The 27530-nt window shown below is 37.9% G+C and overlaps 1 pseudogene; it reads right to left on the bottom strand.

Moving 5' to 3' along the window:
• Positions 1-249: 249 nt before the first annotated feature.
• On the bottom strand, positions 250-27530 carry LOC113190784 (serine/threonine-protein kinase PAK 2-like; annotated as a pseudogene).

The following is a 27530-nucleotide window of genomic DNA, read 5'->3' on the forward strand; positions in this document are numbered from 1 at the left end:
TACTTTAAAATATTAGTCATATAATCATGTCCAACTGATTCATACATTAATTTTGGAGTCAAATGTCATAGGAATTTATTATATGTACATTCATCAAGAGCAAACATGCCTCTCCAACCTGAAGTATTTGCATGCTACCAGGTCTTTCACTTTATGGTATTGTTTTTTGTTTAAGGCATTTAATTTTTTAAAAATGGTATGTTAATAAACATCTGTTTCCAAACACACAAAAAAGAATAGGATGGCATTTCAGTAGTTTTTCTGGAGAACCTCCTTGGCCGCCAAGATGTGTGGCGTTAAACTTGTGAGTGGTTTCGCCATATTCAGGAATGGGTGCTGCCAAAGAAAGGAAACAAAAAGTGCATAATTTAGAAGCAAAACATGTTCTTTCAACTAAGGCCTGAAGACTACTTATGAATACAATTGACTTAAACAACCCAAATTTTAATACCTGCCCAAACCTCTCATAGTCACAACCATAACTTTCATAAGCTTTTTTGAAAACAGTTGTTTTTAATTGTTCTAAATTCTAAAAATCGACAGTTAAACAGCCCATTAATACACTCACACCAGCATTGAATGGACCTGATATTTGATAATATACCACAACAAACTATCATGAAATTAAACTTTTACTCCTGGCAGATGAAACCCTAAAATGTAGCAGCTGCTTATTGGTAGTGATCAATGAACAGTGAAATGAAAACTTTCTGTTGGTTATTCAAAAAGAGTCAATATTTCCCCCAAATTGCATCATTTCCAAATTTCCTCTAGTAATTCCCTGGCTGAATCTCTCTTGTCCACATCCACTTCAAGACATTTATTCAAGAAGTCCAGGAATGCCGGGGAAATTTTTTCTGGGTTCGAAAGTCCTGGCGCTCCATTGGTGGCAATGAGGTGTAAGGCCTAAAAATAGAACAACGTCTGTGACATACTTTTTATGGGGGGGGGTGTGGAATACTGAGGGTTGAACCCAGAGTGGCTTTACCAGTGAGTTACATCCTTAACCCTTCTTTTTAATTTTTGAGATAGGTTCTCACCAAATTCTTGAGGCTGGCCTTAAACTTGTGATCCTCCCTCTTTAGCCTCCCCAGTCACTGGGATCACAGGTGTGCAACCATTGGGTATAGCATTTATGACATTTTTAAGGTAACTCAACAATGATAATGTAATTTATCAAGTTTATGGAACTATTTTGAGTGTGTGTGTGTGTGTGCGTGTGTGTGTGTGTGTGTGTCTTTGTGTGTGTGGTGTTAGAGCCAAACCCAGGGCCTTGTGCATGCTGGCAAAGCACTCTACCACTGAACAACATCTCTAGCTACTCTGAATTCTGCAAAGACAATCACTATAAATACTACAGTGAGTAAAATGAGGTTATCATTATCTCTTCCTGCTTGAATTTTGTATCCTCCCTCTTCCCTTCCTTTATTGTTTCTCCTCCTCCTCCTCCTCCTCCTTCTTCGACTTCCTTCCTTTCCTCCCTCGCTCCTTTCTTTGCCCCCCCTTTCTTTGTAGGGGGTGGTGCAGGAATTGAACCCAGGAATATGCTAGGCAAATAAGTGCTCTACCACTGAGCTATACACCAGCCCTCTTTTCACTTTATTTGGAGACAGGGTATCTCTAAGTTGCCCAGGCAGGCTCCAATTTGAGATCCTCCTGCCTGAGCCTCTCCAGAAGATGAGATTGCAGGTGTGTGCCCCTAGGCCTGGCAGCTTCATCTTTTCTGGGTTAAGTATAAATACAATACATTTGCTTAAAGAAAACAAAATCAACCTGGAGTGTATAAAAGAATAAAGAAAAATGATGACAATCCTTCTACCTATTAAACCTTCACAAGCTTTTTAAAAGTCACATTTCAAAACAATTTGGATCTACTGAAACTCTTTTCCTTCAAAAGCTATATGCCAGCTACATCATTCCTAAGAACTGACCATAAAATGATTCTAATGGCTAACTTCAATCGTGCCTTAATATGGGTGTTTTCATAGTTTAACCAATCCCCTTTAGAAAATCTTTGTATTCTTTAATTTTTGATTATTACCTTTAAATTTCTAGAAGTGAAATTATTTCTAATTAATGGATTTTTTAGTGTAAATTTTAGGTTTAAAAGTGAGCCGACAATAGGGACCCTCGCTGAGTTGCCTCTGACACAGGAAGAACACTTAAGGGATCCCGCTGACCTTCTCCAAAACTGAAAAGACAACTAGATAGCCTTGCAAATGCTTTTTCCAAATGCATACTGGGTCTTAAAATGTGGATCCTGAAATGTTCCCAGGTTGGCCCCTCATTTTCTTATTGATATCTTGCATTACAGTGCAGTATACTTACTACAATGATACCTATTGTGGATACATATCTATATATTAATACACTTTTGTTGTTTTTTAGCAGTGCTGGGGCTTGAACCATGGGGACTCATGCATGCCAGGCAAGCATGCTACCACAAATGAACAAATACGGATGTACTTCTGTTAATCCAAAGCTGACACTTGACATTAGAGTTCACTCTTTGTATTGGATTATATAATTCTATGGGATTTGAAAAATGAATATTGTCCTGTGTATCTACCATTATAACATCATACTGAATAAATTCACTGCTCTAAAAACCTACTACTCATCCTCTTCAACACCCCTGAATCCCTGCAATCAATGATTTTTAAAAACTCCTCATACTTGAGATGTCCTAAACTTACATGCTAGGCAGTGCCCTAGCATGGATGAACACTTCTAGCCCACATGCTACACTTGCAATTGGAGAGCATCTAGCCCCTTTAGATGGAAGGGCAACACTAAGCACTATGCTCTTAAAGATCTTTCAGAGAATAATATGCCCATACCATAGGCATGTATCAATTATCCATGTTATTTTCCTTTAATAAATAAATAGATAAAATTCTTTCATGCCTTTTGGTGTTATGATATCTGAGTTTTTATCCATGAATACTATTCTTTGTATGGATGTAGCACATACATTGGATTTCTTTTGTTTATTTTGTGGTGCTGGGGATGGAACCCAGGACCTCAGCAGGCTAGGCATGTGCTCTACCACTGAGCTCCACACAGTCCTCACATTCACTTTTTGAAACACATCTTGTTCCAGATTTGGCAAATATGAATAAAGATGCTATAAAAATGTTGCACAGGTTTTTTTGAGGACAGGTTTCAATGCATGGGATAAATACCTGGAAACACATTGCTGGGTTATGTGGTAAGGTCGTGTTTCATTTTGTGGACAACTGAAAAAACCCTCTTCTGGAGTGGAGCCTCCCATAGCAAAGCAGGAGCATTCCTGTTGCTCCATCTCTCATTTTTCACTTTTTTATTCTTTCTTTCCTTAGTCATTAGGTAAGACTCCCTATTATTATTGAATGTTTGCATCTTTCAATGATCACACTCGACCATCACATGACACACCATGTCACACAGGACAAGAATCTTAGGGTTGTTGTTCTTGGCCCGGATGCTCTTATTGTCATTTTATGTATGCATATCTCCTGCCTCCACTGTTATTTTTATTTAAATGGTTTTATCTTTTAAAGATACTTTTATAACAGACAGACATTTTTTTATTCAGGTAGGTAGAGGTACTTTTGACTTTACTGTATTTGAGGAAGCTGTTATTTAGCTTTTGGGAGATAGATTTCTGGGTTGTTTTTTTTCTATCAGAACTTCATTACACATCATGAAAACCCTTGAAAATGTCTCACAGCTCACTGATGCTATTGCATTTAAAAACTATTTTCATTTCTATCTTTATGTTTCACTGTGGTAGTTTCCACTACAGTAATCTATCACTAATCCAGTCTCAAATATTATAGTTTCCATAGAGTGTTAGTCAGCTTTGTGTCACTGTGACCAAAATACCTGACAAGAAAACTTTAGAGGAACAGGTATTTTGGCTCACAGTTTCAGAGGTTTAGTCCATGGTGTGCTGACTCCACTGCCTTGGGCTCAAGGTAAAGCAGACCATCATGGGGGAAGGGCCAGGTGGAGGAGAGCTGTGCTCAAGGTGACCAGGAAGCATCGAAGCAGAGAAGGAGAAAAGGGGTACAGGGCAAAAAACCCTTTGAGGGCAGCCTCCAGTGTCCCATCTGCTGCAGCCACACTCCTACAGTGACCACCTCGCCCATTCAAACTAGGAGAGAGTGATTAGGTTATGATTGTCACAATCCTATCATTTCACTTACAAATATCCCTGCATTAACACAGGAGCTTTTCAGGGACACTTCACACCCACACCACAACACATAACTAAGCTTAATTTGGGTCTTTTAAAAATATGCCTTCCATATGCCTAACTTTTTAAAGCCTGAAACATAATTATAAAAATTATTTTCATGACCTTGTGTGCTAATTCTTTTATCTGTGTCAGGTATGGGTTGATTTCACCTGAATATTTTCTCCTCATTATGAACTACATTAATTATTCTACCCCTTTGTCTTTCTGTGAAAGCTTTGACTGGAGGTCTGGGTGCTGTTGGCTCCTGGCCACTTCTGGATTCCTATAAATATTCTGTGGCTTTTTTTTCCACACAGATCAAGGCTTCTTTTATTTGAATGACTGGTCTATGTAAGTAAGAAAGCCACACAGGAGGTAGAGCTTCATTTCTGGGCCACTTCATCTTTGGACAGTCTTGATGATCTCCTCCTCCTTTCTTGGCCTGGAGATGCTCTTCACAAAGGTGGTTGCCTTCCCTGGTTGCAGACCCATGGGCCTCAGCTGGGTCAGTCAGGATTCTCACAGGCTTTATCTGCCTTCAGCTTGTGGACATGTTCCATGAGAATCTGCTTTGTTTGAGGCCATGTTCCTTCATCTCCAGGTACAGGCTCTGGTACAAGTAGAAATCTCTAGATTCGTGGTATCTTGTGAGAACCTGTTGCACAACACTCACCCTCTCCTCTGGGTCACCTATTCTAACCTATGCTCATGTGACTGCTCTACTTGCAGGCCAAGGTGTTTTTCCAGATTGAGCCCAGGGAATGGACAGTAGCAAGCTCATGGATGACCAGCCCATCTTTGATCACCTTCTGGATCTACTGATAGTTGGCGCCATTTGGGATTTAGCTGGTTTCACTACTCAGATCCACAGTAGAGGATGCTGAAGACAAGCCCCTTCTGAGGCATGAGTAGAACTATGGTTGTGATTGTGGCCCTAAAAATATTCTTGAGCTTTGTTCTGGGATACAGTTTTAAGCTATTTGGGTCTTATTTGTAAGATTTGTTAGGTGGAACCGAAACAGTGTTTAAGGGTAGTTATTTCCCATCATTGAGACAAGACTCTTTTCAGTCTTCTACACAATATCTTGTGAGTGATCAGGTTTTACACGGTGGCTGATAGAAACAGGCACTACTCCCAAGTCTACACATGTGGCAGGTGCTGTTCCTTCCAATCTTGTTCTTCTGATCTGGGGGTCTCACCATGTTGCCCAGACTTGAGCTCAAGTAATCCTCAACCTTCCAACTAGCTGGGACTGTGGGTGTGCACCATCATGCTCAGCACCAGGGTTTGTTCCTACTGATGGAGATTGAACCGAGGACCTTGTGCAGGCCAGGCAAGCACTCTGCCACTGAACTACACCTCAGCCCAGTTCTTGCCAATCTTATCAGATTTGTGAAGCCTCAGTCTTTACAATGGCTCTTCACACCAATCTCTGTTGAATGCTTAAGGGGGCCCTCCAAAGATCTCGAGAGTCTCCATCTTTCCTCTTTCACAGCTTTTCCAGCAATGTCCCATCTGGGTTGTCCCTCTCTGTACATGTCCTGGAAACTGGGGCACTAGTAGGGTTCACTTCAGTTAGTACTCACTTTCTGACATCACTGTCCTTCATTCAAAATCTGATAGTGTCTTGAAAATCACTGTTTCATATAATCTAGTTTCTTGGTGTCGCTTCCATCAAGAAGGGTTAAGTTGGTCCCTGTTACCCAATCATCAAGTTTTCACCAACATTACATCTCAACTGATCAAGTCTCAGTGTAACTGTGGTTTCTGCCAAGCTGATCTCTCCCTCACTTCTTGCCTATAGATTTCAGGGCGTATCTTTATCTAGATTTCCCTGTCTTTCCTGCCATTCCTTCTTGGTCTCCTTGCTGCTCTGCCTCATCAACTCTTAGTTGTAGACTGTGTCAGGATGCCAGGTAAATATTTGTCCATCTATACCCACTTGACTCTGTGACCTCATCTTGCCTGGCAGCTGTAGGAAACATCTGTAGCTAAGGAGCCTCAATTTTATCTCTCTAATCTGGATCCAGGACATGCATACCCAACAGCCTCATCAACATATCCACTTGAACATCTTTCTAGGTCTAGTTTTCACTTTCACATGTCTAAAACAAGTTAAAATGTTGTCAACTAAACTCCCAATTTCATCCTAACCCCTCTACCCTTCTTGCAGTCCTTTCCATCTCAACTAAGGGAAGCTTCAAGTCCATCATTCTCATTCTTAGGGCATAACTCTTGGAACTCTCCTCAACTCCTCTTTTACATAGATGCTCCTTTCAAAATACACCCAGGGGGTCAGGCCCAGCAACCGGCCAAGTAACAGAGCGGGTACACGCGCCTACAGGGAACGCGGACCGGACCCACTAGGACAGGTCCGGCGGCCTGCTGAGGGGCAGGCCCGTCCCCTCCCCCAGTGTCTGCAAGGTAGGCGGGACTGTGAACACCGGCAGATCGGGCCCAGTGGCCTGCTGAGGGGCGGAACCGGCCCCTCCCCCAGTGCCTGCAAGCTAGGGGAACCCATCAGGAGGTTAGGCCCAGCAACCTACGGAGTGACACAGGTGCCCCTGGTGCCTGCTGGGTAGGCGGACCTTTGACCGACCAGCAGAGCAGACCTAGGGCCTGCCAGCGTGGTAGACGGATCACACTAATTGGAGGAGGATCACAGCCACTACCTGCCCTGCAAGGGTGATTTTTCAACTATACAAGAGCAATATACATAAATAGAGGGAAAATTTCAAAGACACAACAATTTCACCAAGCAGAAAGAAACGCGAGCAGTATGAAACGACAAGGAAAGAAAGGACCACAGGCAATGCAGGTCAACTCAACTTTAGAAGAGGTAATAGCTGCAACAGATGGAATGTCAGATAGAGAGGTCAGGACATACATGCTTCAGATGATCTGGAGTCTCAAGGAAGACATGAGACAGCAAAATCAGACAATGAAAGATCACATTGACAAACAAATCCAAGAAGTAAAAGATCAATTTCACAGGGAGATAGAGGTAATGAAAAACAAACAAATAGAAATCCTAGAAATGCAGGAAACAATAAACCAACTTAAAAACTCAATTGAGAATACTACCAGCAGAGTAGATCACTTAGAAGATAGAACATCAGACAATGAAGACAAAGTATTTCAACATGAAAAGAACATAGACAGCTCAGCAAGTCTACTAAGAAACCATGAGCAGAACATCCAAGAACTATGGGATAATATCAAAAGACCAAATTTAAGAGTCATTGGGATACAGGAAGGCACAGAGCTCCAAACCAAAGGAATAAACAATCTATTCAGTGAAATAATAGGAGAAAACTTCCAAGACTTGAAGAATGAGACAGAATCCCAAATCCTAGAAGCCTACAGGATGCCGAATGTGCAAAATCATAAGAGATCCACACCTAGACACATTATAATGAAGATGTCCAACATACAGATTAAGGAGAGAATTTTAAAAGCTACAAGAGAAAGGAAGCAGATTACATTTAGGGGTAAACCAATCAGGATAACAGCTGATCTCTCAACACAGACTCTAAAAGCTAGAAGATCCTGGAATAACATATTTCAAACTCTAAAAGAAAATGGGTTCCAACCAAGAATCGTGTATCCGGCGAAATTAAGCTTCAGGATGGAAGATGAAATTAAAACATTCCACGACAAACAAAAGTTAAAAGAATTTGCAGCTAGAAAACCATCTCTTCAAAAAATCCTTGGCAAAACACTACAGAAAGAGGAAATGGAAAACAACAATGAAAACCAACAGTGGGAGGTAGGGCAGTAAAGGGGGGAAAATAATCAAAGAGGAAAACAAATCAGGTTTAATAACATTAATAAACAAATTATGGCTGGAAGAACAAATGATATCTCAATAATAACCCTAAATGTTAATGGCTTAAACTCACCAATTAAGAGACACAGGCTAGTTGAATGGATCACAAAACAAGACCCAACAATATGCTGCCTGCAGGAGACGCATTTGATAGGAAAAGATATACATAGACTGAAGGTGAAAGGTTGGGAAAAATCATACCACTCATATGGACTGCGGAAACAAGCAGGAGTGTCCATACTCATATCAAATAAAATAGATTTCAATCCAAAGTTAATCAAAAGGGATAAAGAGGGACACTACATACTGCTCAAGGGAACCATACACCAACAAGACATAACAATCATAAATATATATGCCCCAAACAATGGGGCTGCTATGTTCATCAAGCAAACTCTTCTCAAGTTCAAGAGTCTAATAGACCACCATACAATAATCATGGGAGACTTCAAAACACCTCTCTCACCACTGGACAGATCTTCCAAACAAAAGTTGAATAAGGAAACTATAGAACTCAATAATACAATTAACAACCTAGACTTAATTGACATATATAGAATATACCACCCAACATCAAGCAGCTACACTTTTTTCTCAGCAGCACATGGATCCTTCTCAAATACAGATCATATATTATGCCACAGGGCAACTCTTAGACAATATAAAGGAGTAGAGATAATACCATGCACCTTATCTGATCATAATGGAATGAAACTGAAAATCAACGATAAAAGAAGGAAGGAAAAATCATGCATCACTTGGAGAATGAACAATAGGTTACCGAATGATCAATGGGTTTTAGAAGACATCAAGGAGGAAATTAAAAACTTCTTAGAGTTAAATGAAAACACAGACACAACATATCGGAATCTATGGGACACATTGAAAGCAATTCTAAGAGGAAAATTCATTGCTTGGAGTGCATTCCTTAAAAAAAGAAAAAACCAACAAATAAATGATCTCATACTTCATCTCAAAATCCTATAAAAAGAAGAGCAAAACAACAGCAAAAGAAGTAGAAGGCAAGAAATAATTAAAATCAGAGCTGAAATTAATGAAATCGAAACAAAAGAAACAATTGAAAAAATTGACAAAACTAAAAGTTGGTTCTTTGAAAAAATAAATAAAATTGACAGACCCTTAGCCATGCTAACGAAGAGAAGAAGAGAGAGAACTCAGATTACCAGCATACGGGATGAAAGAGGCAATATCAGAACAGACACTTCAGAAATACAGAAGATAATCAGAAATTATTTTGAATCCTTATACTCCAATAAAATAGAAGATAGTGAAGGCATCGATAAATTTCTTAAGTCATATAATCTGCCCAGATTGAGTCAGGAGGAGATAGACAACCTAAACAGACCAATATCAATTGAGGAAATAGAAGAAACCATCAAAAGATTACCATCTAAGAAAAGCCCAGGACCGGACGGGTATACAGCAGAGTTTTACAAAACCTTTAAAGAGGAACTAATATCAATACTTTTCAAGTTATTTCAGGAAATAGAAAAAGAGGGAGAACTACCAAATTCATTCTACGAGGCTAACATCACCCTGATTCCTAAACCAGACAAAGACACTTCAAAGAAAGAAAACTACAGACCAATATCTCTAATGAACCTAGATGCAAAAATCCTCAATAAAATTCTGGCTAATCGGATACAAAAACATATCAAAAAAATTGTGCACCATGATCAAGTAGGATTCATCCCTGGTATGCAAGGCTGGTTCAATATACGGAAATCAATAAATGTTATTCACCACATCAATAGACTTAAAAATAAGAACCATATGATCATCTCGATAGATGCGGAAAAAGCATTCGACAAAGTACAGCATCCCTTTATGTTCAAAACTCTAGAAAAACTAGGGATAACAGGAACATACCTCAACATTGTAAAAACAATCTATGCTAAGCCTCAGGCTAGCATCATTCTGAATGGAGAAAAATTGAAGGCATTCCCTCTAAGATCTGGAACAAGACAGGGATGCCCTCTTTCACCACTTCTGTTCAACATAGTTCTCGAAACACTGGCCAGAGCAATTAGACAGTCAAAAGAAATTAAAGGCATAAAAATAGGAAAAGAAGAACTTAAATTATCACTATTTGCAGATGACATGATTCTATACCTAGCACACCCAAAAGGGTCTACAAAGAAACTATTAGAGATAATAAATGAATTCAGCAAAGTGGCAGGTTATAAAATCAACACGCATAAATCAAAGGCATTCCTGTATATCAGCGACAAATCCTCTGAAATGGAAACGAGGACAACCACTCCGTTCACGATATCCTCAAAAAGAATAAAATACTTGGGAATCAACCTAACAAAAGAGGTGAAAGACTTATACAATGAAAACTACAGAACCCTAAAAAGAGAAATTGAAGAAGACCTTAGAAGATGGAAAAATATACCCTGTTCATGGATAGGCAGAACTAGCATCATCAAAATGGCGATATTACCAAAAGTTCTCTATAGGTTTAATGCAATGCCAATCAAAATCCCAATGGCATTTCTTGTAGAAATAGAGAAAGCAATCATGAAATTCATATGGAAGAATAAAAGACCCAGAATAGCAAAAACAATACTAAGCAGGAAGTGTGAATCAGGCGGTATAGCGATACCAGACTTCAAAGTATACTACAGAGCAATAGTAACAAAAACAGCATGGTACTGGTACCAAAACAGGCGGGTGGACCAATGGTACAGAATAGAGGACACAGAAACCAACCCACAAAACTACAACTTTCTTATATTTGATAAAGGGGCTAAAAGCATGCAATGGAGGAAGGATAGCATCTTCAACAAATGGTGCTGGAAAAACTGGAAATCCATATGCAACAAAATGAATCTGAATCCCTTTCTCTCGCCAAGCACAAAAGTTAACTCAAAATGGATCAAGGACCTTGATATCAAATCAGAGACTCTGCGTCTGATAGAAGAAAAAGTTGGCTACGACCTACATGCTGTGGGGTCGGGCTCCAAATTCCTCAATAGGACACCCATAGCACAAGAGTTAACATCTAGAATCAACAAATGGGACTTACTCAAACTAAAAAGTTTTTTCTTAGCAAAAGAAACAATAAGAGAGGTAAATAGGGAGCCTACATCCTGGGAACAAATCTTTACTCCTCACACTTCAGATAGAGCCCTAATATCCAGAATATATAAAGAACTCAGAAAATTAGACAATAAGATAACAAATAACCCAATCAACAAATGGGCCAAGGACTTGAATAGACACTTCTCAGAGGAGGACATACAATCAATCAACAAGTACATGAAAAAATGCTCACCATCTCTAGCAGTCAGAGAAATGCAAATCAAAACCACCCTAAGATACCATCTCACTCCAGTAAGATTGGCAGCCATTATGAAGTCAAACAACAATAAGTGCTGGCAAGGTTGTGGGGAAAAGGGTACACTTGTTCATTGTTGGTGGGACTGCAAATTGGTGCAGCCAATTTGGAAAGCGGTATGGAGATTTCTTGGAAAGCTGGGAATGGAACCACCATTTGACCCAGCTATTCCCTTCTCAGTCTATTCCCTAAAGACCTAAAAAGAGCATGCTACAGGGACACTGCTACATCGATGTTCATAGCAGCACAATTCACAATAGCAAGACTGTGGAACCAACCTAGATGCCCTTCAATAGACGAATGGATAAAAAAAATGTGGCATTTATACACAATGGAGTATTACTCTGCATTAAAAAATGACAAAATCATAGAATTTGGTGGGAAATGGATGGCATTAGAGCAGATTATGCTAAGCGAAGCTAGCCAAGCCCTAAGAAACAAATGCCAAATGTCTTCTTTGATATAAGGAGAGTAACTAAGAACAGACTAGGGAAGAAGAGCACGAGAAGAAGACCAACATTAAACAAGGATGAGAGGTGGGAGGGAAAGGGAGAGAGAAGGGAAATTGCATGGAAATGGAAGGAGACCCTCAGGGTTATACAAAATTACATACAAGAGGAAGTGAGGGGAAAGGGAAAAACAGTACAAGGGGGAGGAATGAATTACAGGAGTGGGGGTAGAGAGAGAAGAGGGGAGGGGCGGGGAGGGGAGGGGGGATAGTAGAGGATAGGAAAGGCAGCAGAATACAACAGACATGAGTTTATCAATATGTAAAGCAGTGAAGTGTAACTGATGTGATTCTGCAAGCTGTATATGGGGTAAAATGGGAGTTCATAACCCTCTTGAATCAAAATGTGAAATATGATGTATCAAGAACTATGTAATGTTTTGAACAACCAACAATAAATAAAAATAAATAAATAATGAAAGTGATAAAAAAAAACCAAAAAACCAAACAAAATACACCCAGAATCTAACTTTTTTTTCATTACCTCCACTGATGCCATTCTTGTCTACATTACTGTCATTTTTTCATCTGAATTATTGCAACAGCTTCCTAATTGGTCTTCCTGCTTCGGCCTTGGCCTTCCTTGAGAATCTCTTCTGAACAAATTGACCAGAGTGAGCCTCTTAAAATTTAAGTAACACCATTTGACGCCTCTGCTCAGAACTTTCCACTGGTTTTCCCATTCTGTGGAAGCCAGAAGCCCCACAAAGCAATACCCAGGGCGCCTCCCCTCACTGACCCTCACCGCCTACTGCTTGCTCAGTGCACTGTTGCACTGTGACTCTGCTAAAGCCCTTCAGGATCTTTCACTGCTCCAGGAACATTCCTGCCTCAGGGCTTTTGGACTTGCTGTTTCTTCTGCTTGCCGTGCTCTTCCCTAGGTAAATAAGCACCACTCTCACATCCTCTGTCCAAATGTCACCTCAGTGAAGCCCTCCATGAGGACCCTTTTAAAAACAAACCCCTGACGCTCTCTCTCCTGCTAGTCCAGCACTTAAAGAGTCCATTGCTTAACGTAGTATTCTGATTTCCCTTCTTGTTTCTCTCCTTCCACTAGAATGTAGGTTCTACAGGGCAGGAATTTTTGTGGGTTCTCTGGGCAGCAACTTAAACCAGTGTCTAGCACAAGGCAGGGACTTAATTCAATATTGGCTAAATAAATATATGAAATGAAAAGGGTTTTGAAAATTGTTCTGAAAAGTGTTCTAAATAAATCTCCTATTAAAATGATTTTAACTGCTTACTCCAACTGGATTCTTTGGCAATGGGGCAAAACGCATTCAGGAAAGAATATGCAAATCCAATTCCCTCTGTTGTCTGGCCTGTTTTCCTAAGTATAATACTTTCAAGGGTCAATGTGTACATGTGTCAGAACTTCCTTCCCTTTTATGGCCAAATAATATTCTACTGCTCATTACATGACACATAATTGGGTTGTTTCCACTTTTTCCTATTCTAAATAACACTGCTGTGAACACTTTGTGCACGTTTTGTGTAGACATGTGCTTTTACTCCTTTTTTTTTTTTCTTTTGGCAGTGCTGTGGACTGACCCAGGGCCTGCTAGGCACTCTACCATTGAGCTACATCTCCCACTCCATGGACAGATGCTTTTTTAAAATTTCTTTTAATTTTCTTTTTTTGTGTGGTGCTGAGGATCGAACACAGTGCCCCACGCATGCAAGACAAGCACGCCGCTACCAAGATCCACAATCCCAACCTTGGACATATGCTTTTAATTCTGTTGGATATATACCTAGTAGTGGAATTGCTAGGTCATATGGTAACCCAATATTAACTTTCTGAGGAACTGTGAAGTTGTTTCTAAAGCAGTGCAACCTTTTCCATTCCCACCAGCAATATATGAGAGTTCCAATCATTTTTTTCATTTTTATTTCCATAGTACTAGGAATTGAACTCAGAAGTGTTCTATCTCTAAGTTACATCCACGGTGTTTTTCTGTTTTGACACAGAGTTTGGTGAAGTTGCCCAGGCTGGCCTCAGTCTTGCAATCCTCCTAACTCAGCCTCCCAAATCCCTGGGATTACAGCTGTTGCCTGGCCAACAATTCCAATTTTCCCACATTCTTACCAGCACTGATTATTGTCTGACATTAGGTGTAAAGAGGTATCCTGTGGTTCTGATTTGTATTTCCTTAATTACTAATGGAGTTGGGCCACATGTGGTCATTGTAAAGGAGATGGGAGGATGGTTGAAATTCACCTCAGTTGCAAGAATATTTACTTGTTCAAAGTCTACTCTGTTTGAAAATGGGCTTGAACACTATCAGTGATACAGCTTTCTCAGAGGAGTCATCTTGCTTTCCTCTTTTCTGGACCTTGGGGATCAGAGACTGAAGTTCAAAGTGGATAACTTAATGGGTAAGAAAAGTACCTTCACTGTGTAGAGAGAGGCGCATACCTAGGAGACTTCAACTATGTAGAAGGGTGAGTCCATGCTTACTTACACCCCAAACAGGAAACCATACAGCGACTAACAAACACCTACACTCTTTAGCTAACACGGTCAGCTCTGTAACTCAGAAGCAGTGTGACTTGTAGATACAAAGTAAGGGCAGAGGTTAGATTTTATCAAGTTTTGATCCTAAATTCTTGGCCAATGAACAACACAAGGAAGTTCCAACGACACTTTAAGGGAAAGTATTGTTCTTGCAGTGAAGCTGGTGTTACACTGGTCTTACCTGTGTGGGATCTTCTTTCATGTAGGGAGGCTCTCCTTCCAGCATCTCAATGGCCATGATCCCTAACGACCAGATGTTGATTTTAGGGCCATAAGCTTTCCCCATAACCATTTCTGGTGCCATCCAGTAGGGTGTTCCACGCATGCCAGTGCATGTATTCTGCTCAGAGGTGAGATGAGCACAAAACCCAAAGTTGGCTAAGAAACAAACAAAAACAAAACATCTAGAGTTAATAGCTTCCAGATATGGTTTTGTAAAGAGTTCACCTCAGATGACATAATTGCATTTGGACTATTTGGGCTTATTTATTTTATTAAAAGAATGTAATAATAAGGTTATCCAGACTGGCATTAGAATACTTTGGTAATGTTATATACTGCCACTTTTTGCTTCTTCTTCCTACAACAGAGTGCAGATTATTAGGTGGGCGTTTATTCTCAGTAATACATATTTTATCCTTAAAGTTTTAGTAAAATTTAAAGAGATCCAAAAAGGGGAGAAAATCACTGAAGGTGGACATCAAACCCAAATGAAATGAATCAGGCAAACATCAGGACACTGAAACTACTTTAAATGAAATAAAGAGAAGCTATACTAAGCATACAAGTTAGCAGGGACTTTAGAAAACCAACACATTTGAGTGTAATTATACTGACAAGGTACTTACTAGCCTTCATCTACTCCAACTATCTCCACTATAACTAAGACACAGAAAACTTTAGTACTTGATGTTAATTTTGTGGAAAGGTCAAGATGAGAATTTATGATCTTTTCTTCCCTTCTATTGTTAAAGCCATTCAAGTACTTACGTAACTATGGGTATCAGGCCTGTAAGCTTTAGACTGTTTGATATTTGCATAAGAGTGAATATTAAGCTATGAACTGCTTGGTTTGTTTTACCTAACTAGGATATTTTGTAAACTGTTTATAGAAGAGATTCTTCCATATTAATACATTTATCTGCCTGTTTTAAAAACTATAATATATTACGGTGTATTAACATACCAGATTACTATTCCTTTACTGTTTGACATTAAAGATAGTTTTAGTTTTTCTTTACCATGTTGCATAGAATATCCTTTTACTAATTATGGTGCATATATTTAGTAATTCTATAGGAGTGAATACTGAAAAGAGCAACTGTTACGTAAAATAATATTTATAATGAAAAAGAATGTTTATAAAACTCAAGTACTATTCAAGTACCTTGTAAAAATATGTAATCCTCATGATAACCCTTTGAGATGGGGTAAGTTTTAAAAAATTTGTTCTGGGTAATTTCCTTTTTTTAAAATTTAATTTAATTTAATTTTTTTTGGTATTGGTGCTTAACCACTGAGCCACATCCCCAGGTTTTTTAAATGTTTTATTTTGAAACAAAGTCTCACTAAGTTGCTTGAAGTCCTTGCTAAACTGCTGAGGGTGGCTTTGAACTTGTGATCCTCCTGCTTCAGCCTCCCAAACCGCTGTAATATAGGCATGCTCCACTAAACCCAGCCCCAGCTATGCTTACTATTTAAATTATTCTAATTTACAAATAGGGGAACAAAGGCATATATGTTTTTAGTTAATTCACCTAAGATCATTCATCTAGTAAGTGGCAGAGTCACCACAAAACATGATCCAAAAAAATCTAATTCCATTTTCATATGTCTCCACCAACAATGTATGTGATTATCTATTCCCAACTTGCCCACTAAGATAATTTAAAGGTAGAATCTTTTATTTTGATGACCTGATTGAGTAACTTTTACAGGATGTACTTTAAAAGCTCTGCTTGAGTCCTCCAGAGGGCATGGCAGAAACCCAGAAACCCATGGACACAGGGGAAAGAAGTTCACTTTGTTTTGCATGACTCTGCTGTGTCTCCTTCTGAAGAACATTGGAAAAGTTGGATGTTTTCCTTGTCATCCCTGAGTCAGGGTCATACAGCCCTCTCCTGAAAAGGCTATCCTGAGTGAAACTCAGAGAATGCTGAAGAGTACCATGAGAAAAACTAACAGATGGCGGAAACAAATGCAAATTGATCTCTAAGGCAGCATCCACACTAGCACAGACCCAGGTACTGCTTCTTAGCCCTTTACATGTTTAACCTCCAAAAAAAATCCTGAGATTGGTTCTATTATCTTCCTCAGTGAATAAATGAGAAAAGACACACAAAGAAATTAACTTGCCTCAAATTACTGAGCAAATAGTAGCACCTCTGCTATTTAAACCCAGTTCAGTTCCCAGCTCATAGTCTTTACCACTAGATTCTAGCCCCTTCCATATTTTAATTTTCAGAAATATTAACAAAGGTTTTTTATTTAAAAAGGAAGAAAGCATAATAAAAAATAAACAATGAATGCTCTTCCTTCATTTGTTACTCACTAAGTTTGACGGATCCTTCCATCCCCAAAAGTACGTTGTCGATTTTTATGTCTCGGTGAATCACATAATTGGCATGTAAAAACTCCAATGCCTGTAAGCACTGAACACAAGAAAACACGTTATCAATGAAACAGTCCTGGAAAGTTCCATTCACTAGCTCACACAGAGTCATTATAGCAGAAGTTGTAGTCTGAGAACTGTCTGCATAGTCTTCAGCCAAAGACCCTGCAATACTTAACATTTATAAAGAAAAACATCCCTCATATGCAAAGTTCTGAAGACATAATACCTTAATTAGTAAGAAGATCCCCTCCCACACTCTGATCTCATCTAGAGGCATTATTAAATAATGTCTTACTAAGCTCTTTTTTTTCCCAATGATTTTTTTTTTTTTAAGACAAGGCCTTTCTATGTTGCCCAGGCTGGCCTCAAACAATCCTCCTACCTCAGCTTCCTGTGCAGCTAAGACTGCAGACACCTGCCCTGTGCCCAATTCATCCACCACTGATTATTTTCCTTTTCTTTCTTCTTTTTTTTTTTTCTTTTTCAGTACTGTGAATCAAACCTGGCGCACTGTGTATGCTAGGCAAACTGAGCTACATCCCCCGTCTCTACCATGGATTTTTAAAACTTAGTCTTCAATGGTCTCTTATAAAATGAAGAATGAGTCCATATTGCCTTCTCGGCCTTTTCAGGTTTAAATGCCTAATAGTACACAGCACTTGGTAAACAAGCATAAATTCTTTAGAAATTATTTCCACAGTAGAGGATAAACTTGTAGTTATTTGCACTTGAAACCTGAGGTACTCAGAAGTCTCAACAATGTGAGCCACTGAGAGAAGCAGGCAAGATGGAGGGTGGTCTGGTTGCATTGAGGGGGGTCGTCCATATAATGTTCTGTCAGCTTCATTTCTTCTCTGGTAGATTTTAGGTCAAGCTATCTCCACAGCCTGACACCAATCATGAAAATATATGGCTAGGGGTAGAATTCAGTGTAGAGCTCAGCAAGTTTGAGGTCCTAGGTCTGATCCCCAGAGCAGAAACAAAGAAACAAAATAACCACCACAATTAAAAACAAATAAATAAAATAACGTTATTGTGTCCATCTACAATTAAAAATATTTTCTAAAAAGTAAGGATAAATTCCCCCTTCCTTAAAAACAAGAATAAAATGAGATTTAAAAAATTTCTTTGCTCCATGATTTTTTTAATACAAACTGATAAGATAAATTATATACTTGGGAAAAGTTAGTTGTATTTCTATTCTCATTCCCATCAGAGTAGAACAACAAAGTCTGTACATTATTTGTAACCAGTAAAAATACCATTCAAAATATTTTACTATTATACAAAGAAAAAACATATAAATGGTATTATCATGTTATATTTACCAGGCATTTAATCAGATTCTTGGAAAGATTTTTTAAAGCCACAGAAAAATACTTATACAAATAAGTAGAAATAAACTATAGTCTCAAGTTAAATTTGGGGCACATAAAAGAACACCTAAGTGAATACAGTTAGAACTTCTAAAATAGATTTTAATATCAACTATGAAAAATTGAGAAAAACAATTAAGTATAAATAGATAAATTCTTAAAATGTGATTAGATTTCTAGTGACCAAATAAACTTTTTTAAGGGATGTGATATTCAGAACTATGAAAGAGTTCTGATTTCCTTCCTTTAAGTACTTCAGTACTTAATACAACTCAGAATTAAAGTTTCAAAGAATGTTACCTTAATGAAAATATTATACAAAGTTTATAATTCACTATGTTTTACACTATAGTCCATCATAAACTTTTATAATTTTGTCATTTATGACAATGATCCTGTGACCTCAGGACAAAGTAGTATCAGTTTCAGTGACAATAAGCAAACAATTATCCCCAGTCTCCTCTACAGAACAAGTTATGGAGAAACAGATGGAACTTGTTTTTGGCTTAGACTTAGGCAATTTGGAAAATTTTACTAGCTTCAGCAAAAAGAAATTCATTAAAAAACATAAAGAAACCACCAGTTCCTTCACCTTCCGTGAGCTCAATAAAGCTAGAGGCAGACTTACTGATATTAAAGGTAAATGTGCCTTGTTTGTCTGTGACAGTTCTAGTTCCCAATTTATTTTGGGAGTGGGGGGGGTGCGGGTAGGGGTGGATGCCAGAAAAGGGACACTGGAGGTTTAATCTGGAGAGACTTTACCACTGCGCTACATCTCCAGCCATTTTACACTTTCATTTGAGACAGGGTCTCACTAAGTTGCTTAGGGCCTCCCTAAATTGCTGAGGTTGACCTTGAACTTGCAAATCCTCCTGTCTCAGCCTCCTGAGTCACTGGGATTACAGGCTTCTACCACCACACCTGGCTGAGTGGTATATTTTTTAAAAGCACTCCACTTTGTTCTCAAAAGTGCACTGTCTGGATGATAAATTATCATGATGACTATAAGGAGATTGCAGGTGAATTTAGTTCTTCAAAGACCTTAACTAGGCATGCGTGTAACCACAGCTACACAAGAGGTGGAAGTAGGAGGATCACAAGTTTGAGGCCAAGCTAGGCAACTTTTGAGATTGTCTCAAAATAAATAAATAAATAAATAAAAAGGACTGGGGATGTAGCTCAGTGGTGGAGCACCCCTGGATTCAATCCCAATTCCACAAAAAAATAAAAAATAAAAAAGGGCCTAAACCCCATTCCCAATGTATCCTACACATGAAGGACTGAAATGCTCATCTGAGATGAAACAGTATGGGATAACTTGCAGAGGATGTGTACAATCAAAATTCCCTGTGCAGAAAAACTTTCCTTTAATTCATCTCTTACTGACCACACATCACTCTGCTTTATCTCAAAGAAAGCAAACTCACCTCTCTGCACACAGCAGCAATCTGCGCCTCATCCATGCAGGTTTCGGTTACAACATCAGTGAGTGGTCCACAGTCAAGGTTACTCGGTCACTACAAACAAGTCATCTCCGACCAGGTAACTAAAAAGAGAACATACGAAACATACCTTTTATTTTTTTAAACATATGACACTCTTTGTTCAAGAGTTCAAATGTTAAGCGCCATAATAATAAAACTACAGAGCTCATAGTTTGAGAGCCAAGAAAAACACTGGAAAGTTACTATGTAACAGCACAAAAAAGTCCAAGGGCCATTATGATATTCATTATTATTTTTAAGTCATAGTTTGCCCATAATAGCAGTCTTGGTGTATATTTTGGAGTTTTCCAACCAAAATAACCCTATCACATAAGGATTCTTGGTTTTGTTTTGCAGATACAGAGACAGAGGCTTGGAGAGGTGAAGTAACTCATCTAAGATCACATAGAAAGTGACAGAATCAGCACCTGAAGTCAAATTCTAACGATTACAATGCCTATGGCTTATCTTAACTAACATTCCATGCTGACTTGAAATATTATTTTAAAAAGCAGAGAAATGTACCTAAAAATTTATTTATGAATGCAGACCCCCAGACCCCATGATTCGGGCTAAAGTCTCAAAATATATTATCATTTTTCCATCCTAAATAAATTTATATATGGAAGAAAATCACCTGTAACCCTCTAATACAACTGCTATTATCATTTTTTACCAGTTATCTTTCATTCATATATTTCATAAGTGTTTTTAAAAAATTTAATAGGGGGCTGGGGATATGGCTCAATCAGTAACATGCTCTCCTGGCATGCTGTGTGCTGGGTTCGATCCTCAGCACCACATAAAAATAAAATACAAATGTTGTGTCCACCGAAAACTAAAAAAAAAAAAAATAAATAAATATTAAAAAATTTATCTCTCTTTAAAAAAAATTAATAGTATACTTAGTTTTCCATTGTTTTTTCTTTTTTTAACATCAATTGCTAATCTATATGAATTTTTTATTGTTTGGTGGTGGGGGTGCCAGGGAATGAACTCAGGGTACACAACCACTGAGCCACACCCCCAGCTCTATTTTGTATTTTATTTAGAGACAGGGTCTCACTGAGTTGCTTAGGCCCTTGCTAAATTTTGGCTTTGAACTCATGATCCTCCTACCTCAGCCTCCCCAGTCCCTGGGATTACAGGCATGGACCAACACACATGGCCTGCATGAGCTTTTGACAAACATATACAATTTGTACACAAAGAACAGCATTTGAAATAAAAACTGATCTAAATGTTTAAGAATTGACTGCTAGTCAGCTCCCTGGATTAAGACATGAATCCCAGCTGACCATTTCTTAAATGTTTCTGCTTCTGATCATTTGCATGAATATACAAATCATCTGCAATGTGCTTAATTTAGCTGCCTTCTCTCACTTGCCAAGTAATATCCTTGTAACAGAAGGACCTTCTAACTTGGAGTAGGCTAGTTTCACCTCTCCTCTTTCTCTTTTAAGTTTATTCTTCACTATTGGCACTTCAAAGTGGCTAGCCTCCGTTGAACCACCAGACTATATAAATTTCCATATTTTTATCCTAATGTTTAAAAGAACTTCAAACATATTTACCTGTCCAAGAAGTGAATTATATTGGGATTCTTTAGTTTTTTCATCACCAAAAGTTCATTAAGGATCAGTTCCTTCTGTGGGTGTTTCTTTAAATCAATTTGCTTAATCGCAACCTATAATGGAAACAGAATTGAAAAAAAAATGGTTTTCCTAGTTCTCTTAGAAAGTAACAAACACCAACCAGTCACTAATTTATAGTAACACATGATATTACATAGTGAGATTACAACTGACAAATAATTAGTATTTTCACTTGCACACTGACTATGCTCAGTGTTTTATACTACCTGAACCCTAAATATATTCAGAATTATTTTGAAGTTGATTAACCAACCTAAGATCAGTCCAGTGCCAGGAATTAACCCTCTTTTCACTCCAATCTGGGAAAACTTTTTTTAAAAAATATTTGCTTATTTATGACATAATTCCTTCTTTGTTCACCCTCATGTGAGAATGGCTATAAAATTATATAGATTAATTCTTTTTTTTTATTTTCCATAAGTTTAAGCATATTTTTCTAAGATTTTATTATTAAATATGATGCTTCCTGGATCATTTTGTTTTTGTTAAATAGCTGTTATCAGATTAAGAAAATTAGTGGTTATTGTTTTGAAACATCAGTGACACTCAAATATCTTTATGCATGCACAAAACACACACACAAACATACACCTACATGCATATGCATATACATATACATATGCACACATGCACATATGATGCATAATGTTTATAGATTAATTCTTGCAACATATATCCAATTAAAAAGTATATTCCGATTGATTATGCTGAGCTTTATCTAGTTTTTCTCCTAAATAAAAAGCTAATAGAACATCTAGAAGTATGAAAAAGTTGCTACCTTTTGCCCCAGAGCCACATCAATAGCAATAAAAACCGTACCAGAAAACCTAGGGGAAACAAGACACAGTCACAATTCAGATTTCTAAATCACTGCCATTTATAATAGCCAAGAACTTTACCCTTCTCACGGTTAATTTTTAGATTTAGCATCTTAAAGACAAGAAAAGGAAAGGGAAAAGGGGAGACAATCCTTGTAGGCAAAACTTTGATTTGAAATATTTCAGACCTACAAAAATATAGGGGAAAAGATAAAGAAAAGAGTGAATAACAGACACTCATTCTGACAGCTCCCTGCTCAAGAAACAATCAAGTGCACCTGGAAGTTTCTGGTGTGCCCTTGCCTGCAGCGTTCTCCCTCCACCTCAGGGAACCTGCATTGGGTGTTCATACTGTATTTGATGTGCAACTTTCCAAGCGCTTTCCTATACTTTCAATTATGAAGTTAATGTTCAGGTATTTCTCTACAATTTGCTTTTAAAAATTCATCTGACTGGGCATGGTGGCACACACCTGTAAAGGGGCTGGGAAACTAGCTCAGTGGTGAAGCGCCTCTGGGTTCAATTCCCAGGATCACAAACAAACTAATAAATAATTCACCTGGATTTCTGATACCTATCTACATACATAGGTATGATTCTTATTCACTCGTTATTAATTATTCAACATATTATCATGCTTAAAATATTAAGGTGATTTTCAACTTTTATTATTATTAAAATCAGTGCTGAACTGAATTTAGTTGTTAAAAAAGAAATTAAGGATGTTTCCAAAAATTCTCATTCTAAATCCTACTATTCTTTCTAAGTTCACAGAACATTTTCTAGAGATTAGTAACAATAAAAATTCAAGATATTCATTTGCTCTCAAGCAATAAAGGAAAGAGCTTAGCATAGTTTAAAAACAAATTACTGAATCAGAGTGGCAGACTCAAAGATTAATACTCAATAATAGGATTCAAAAACATTTTGGGTATTTATTTATTTATTTAGTACTGGGGATTGAATCCCAGGGGTACCTTACCACTGAGCTAACTCCCCAGCCCTTTTTATCTTAGGTTTTAACTAAATTGCTGAGGCTGGCTGAAAACTTGCCATCCTCCTAACTCAGCCTCCTGAGTTGCTGGGATTATAGGTGTGCACCAGCAAGCCCAGATCAATGTGTGGGTTTTTGCTTTGCTTTGCTTTGCTTTTGTTTTTGCAATGCCAGGGACAGAAGCCAAGATCTCATGTAATTCAGACACATGCTCTACACTGAACTTCATACCCAGCCCCAAGTCAAGAGTTTTGATGGCCTATAATCCTGCAATAAAGTTGGCTTTTAAATATGTCATGGGCAACTTTTCCATTTAATAACACCTTACCATCTATGAGAAATAACATTCAAGAAGAAACAATGATGTAAAGTCATTGCTAACATGTAAGGTTTTTGAACAATTGCATTATGTATTTACACAAATCCCCTAAGGTACCACTCATAGAATACAGTAAGTGTTCAATGTCCTTGGTGGGGAGGGAAGAGAGCTCATGCTGAATACGCAGTAAGTAGTGAATATTATAACAATACAATCATAACTTACCCTTGTCCAATTTTTTTATATCTTGTATATTTTGTTTTAGGGTCACCGATGCTCACCATAGATCCTTGTTAAACAAAAACAACATTGAATTCTTTCAGTCAAGAATTTTAAAAACAAATTAATTTTAGTATCATGATTCCTTTTAATAAACTCTACTGATTTTAAAACAGTCATTTTCAAACACATCAAGTTTCAACAATAAATGGTTCCAAACAAAACTCTGAAGAAACTTAAGCAAAAGTGTGTTCAAAACAAGAAGACACATACTCTCCATTAGGTTGGGACTCCTAACTAATCACTTTCTCAAACATCATGACATTTCAGAACAATTGAATGTTCTAGTCTGCCTGAGAATTAAGGGGATTCTCAGGATGTACAGCTTTCCAAATGGCAATTCCAGCAGGGTATGGTGGCACATGCTTGAAATCCCAAATAACCAGGAGATGAGGCAAAAGAATCCCAAGCTGGAGACCAGTTTTGGAAACTCAGTGAGACCCTGTCTCCAAACAAAAAAACTGAAAAGGATTGGGGTGGGTGAAGCTCAGTGGTAAAGCACCCCTGGGTTCAATCCCTAGGATCAAAAACAAACAAAAACTTAGCAATTCATGGGAAATTCTGCACTCTACTTTTCTTCCTCACTGCATGTATTATATACTAATGATAAATTATGAAACAACTATCAGTAATAATAAATAAGTGATAGTCAAATGAATAATCCTAACTGACTTTTCTGACTATTCCAGGATATCTTCTTTCAATATATTTAGGAAACCACCTCCTACTACAGACATTACTCTACTATGGAATAATCATATATCTGTTTTAGCAATGTTCAAAGAAATGACGACGAAATGGTAAAATTAGGAGGTTGGATATAAAATCCTAGTGTGAATTCTTATGACCAGTAAGTCAAAATATAAGAAAATCACATTAAAATTTCACTACCTCAAGATAAACGAAGACAGGGCCATGTAAGGAAACTCATAAATAATTTTATGTAGGTATTCAATCTCAAGTTAACTACTAAGATTCAAGCCAAGAAGCTAAGGGCATAAAGACAGGGGATGTGATAACTAAAGGTCACAAATGAATAGTCACAGTAAACTATTTTAGTTTATTTTTTAAAGCAGCAGCCCTATATACAAATATCCCTAGGATGTCACAGTTAAAGCAGTTTTATATTGGAAAATACTGAGGAATCCAGAACAAAAAAACGTTGAATACGTAAGTGCTTATAACACCCATCTCTAAAGTATTTTTCCTTGAGCTTTTACATCACATTGTTCTTTATAACTACAGTCAGTGGGGGCTTGTTATCAGACATCATTGTTACCTCCTTCCTGGAACTGTTTACATTATTTATAATGCTTGATTCAGGCCACTGCAATATTAAGTGATTTTAAAGAGACCTGGAAAACATGTTTTTCCTTGGAATACATTTTATGACTAAATGTTTCTATTTTGAAAAGCTATAGGTCTGGACAAATATATACAAACCTCCTTTGATAAGGTTTCCAACTATGACCACGTTCATACCCTTTACATTTGGCTCATAGGAAATAGTATTGCTCCCGAAGGGACTGACTTCAAATGCAATAGCAAAGAAAATGAATAATATTTTGCCTTCACTTTTTGAGGGTGGTACTGGGGGTTGAATCTAGGGGCACTTTACCCCTGAGCTATATGCCCAGCCCTTTATATCTTATTTTGAGACAGAGTCTGTCACCTAGACTGACCTTGAATTTGAAATCTTCTGCCTCAGTCTCCTGAATTGCTGGGATTATATTCATATGCCACCATGCCCAGCTCACTACATTTGAATTGAAGCAATTACTCCTATAAGAAACAGTCTTTCTGCCTTAAGCTAAAATAAAAGGTATATATTTCAATTCAACTGGGTCTTTTTTTTTTTTTCTTTGCAGTGCTGTGGAAGGCCCCAGAGCCTTGCACACACCAAGCAAGTGCTCTTCTACTGAGCTCTATCCCCAGACATGGGTCAAATGTTTTAAGAAATGTTAATTCATAAATAATATGAAAAGTAGATAACATACTTATTTTCGCCACAATCTCCTCATCAGTCAAATTTATGTTCTTTCTCGTGGCACCACTGCCCACAGTTGCATCACCAAGAGGTGTAGGAAGAGCATCAGTTATAGACTGTGTGGAAATATGCAGAGGTATTGTTCATGACTGAGATTTTAAAACAAATATTTTCAAATATTCTAACTGGTACACTACTCAGAATTCCTTAATTTTTAACCAAAACTAAGTTATTTCTCTTGTTCTAAAGAAAGCCATACTTTCAGACTTACAAAAGTCATGTAGTGAAAAAAAATGTGAAACATTTTTCTTTGCCATAGCATGAACTTATTTAAAAGTATAACTAGCAGCTGGATGCAACAGTGCATGCCTGTAACCCAGCAACTTGAGAGACTGAGACAGGAGGATTCCAAGTTCAAAGCCAGCCTTAACAACTTAGCGAGACCCTGTCTCAAAACAAAAAATAAAAAAGAGAGCTGGGAATGTGGCTCAGTAGTTAAGTGTCCTTGGGTTCAATCCACAGTGCCAAAAAAAAAAAAAAGTATAACTAGCAAAATAGCAGGTCTATGAATAAAATCTCTGTGCCCAGATATAAAATAGTGTAACAGGGGCTACGGGTGTAGCTCAGTGGTAGAGTGCTTGCTTAGCATGTGTGAGGTCCTGGGTTCACGCCTCAGCACCACAGAATAAATAACTACATAAAATAAAGGTATTGTGTCCATCTACAACGAAATATAGTTTTTAAAGTTAGAAAGATAAAATAGTAAAACAACATAGCAGCACACTTTAAAACTAACATTTTCCATAAAAAGATAAAATGTAAAAGACTAGAAATCTTGACGTTGAAATAACTAATTTCCACAAAACATTTTACACAAAAATAATGCCTACCTCCCTTTCACTTCAAGGAGCCAGTTGTAAGGAATATAGAAAACACAGCCATCTGTCATGAGATGGGATCCGATGGCAGTTCTCGGAGCCACCACATCACAGTCCAGCCCCCTTAGTAGTTCTCTCCCTGGCTCCACCTGAGCTCTTTACTGTTGAAATTCTCCTCAGCTGGGGAGGAATTTCACTCTCAACTGTCTTTAGAATGCCATCAAGGCTTTGAGAGAAATGTCAAAAGGAGAAATAAAGTACAGAATCTGGGGAAGAGGAAAGATCTAAGTTTTAGGTAGAAGAGTTACCCACATTATGAAACAGAGAAAAAACAGAGCAGTAGATGACCTTTCTGGAAAAGGGGGCAAAACATGGAAAGAAAAAACCCAGTGAGTTAAGTATTCTAACTTTTAAAGAAGCCATAGATTTTTATTTGTCAAAAAAGTGGTTTTGGTGAGTACTCTTTAGGTAAAAATTTTAATTTAATCTTAATCTTCTCATAGTAAAATATTTTAAACATGAAGGCTTTTTGAAATTATCTCCGAAAGTCAAACACAAACAGCTGTTTTTCAAACACACATGCACAGATGTACACACAGGTCATTAGTCACTCACTGGTCTTGTGTGGCCATGTTGTGGGGCAGTGAAAGGCCGCACCTCTCCATCACCATCATCTGCCTCCAT

Source organism: Urocitellus parryii, chromosome 2 (genome assembly GCF_045843805.1).
Source record: "Urocitellus parryii isolate mUroPar1 chromosome 2, mUroPar1.hap1, whole genome shotgun sequence".
Lineage (NCBI taxonomy): Eukaryota > Metazoa > Chordata > Mammalia > Rodentia > Sciuridae > Urocitellus > Urocitellus parryii.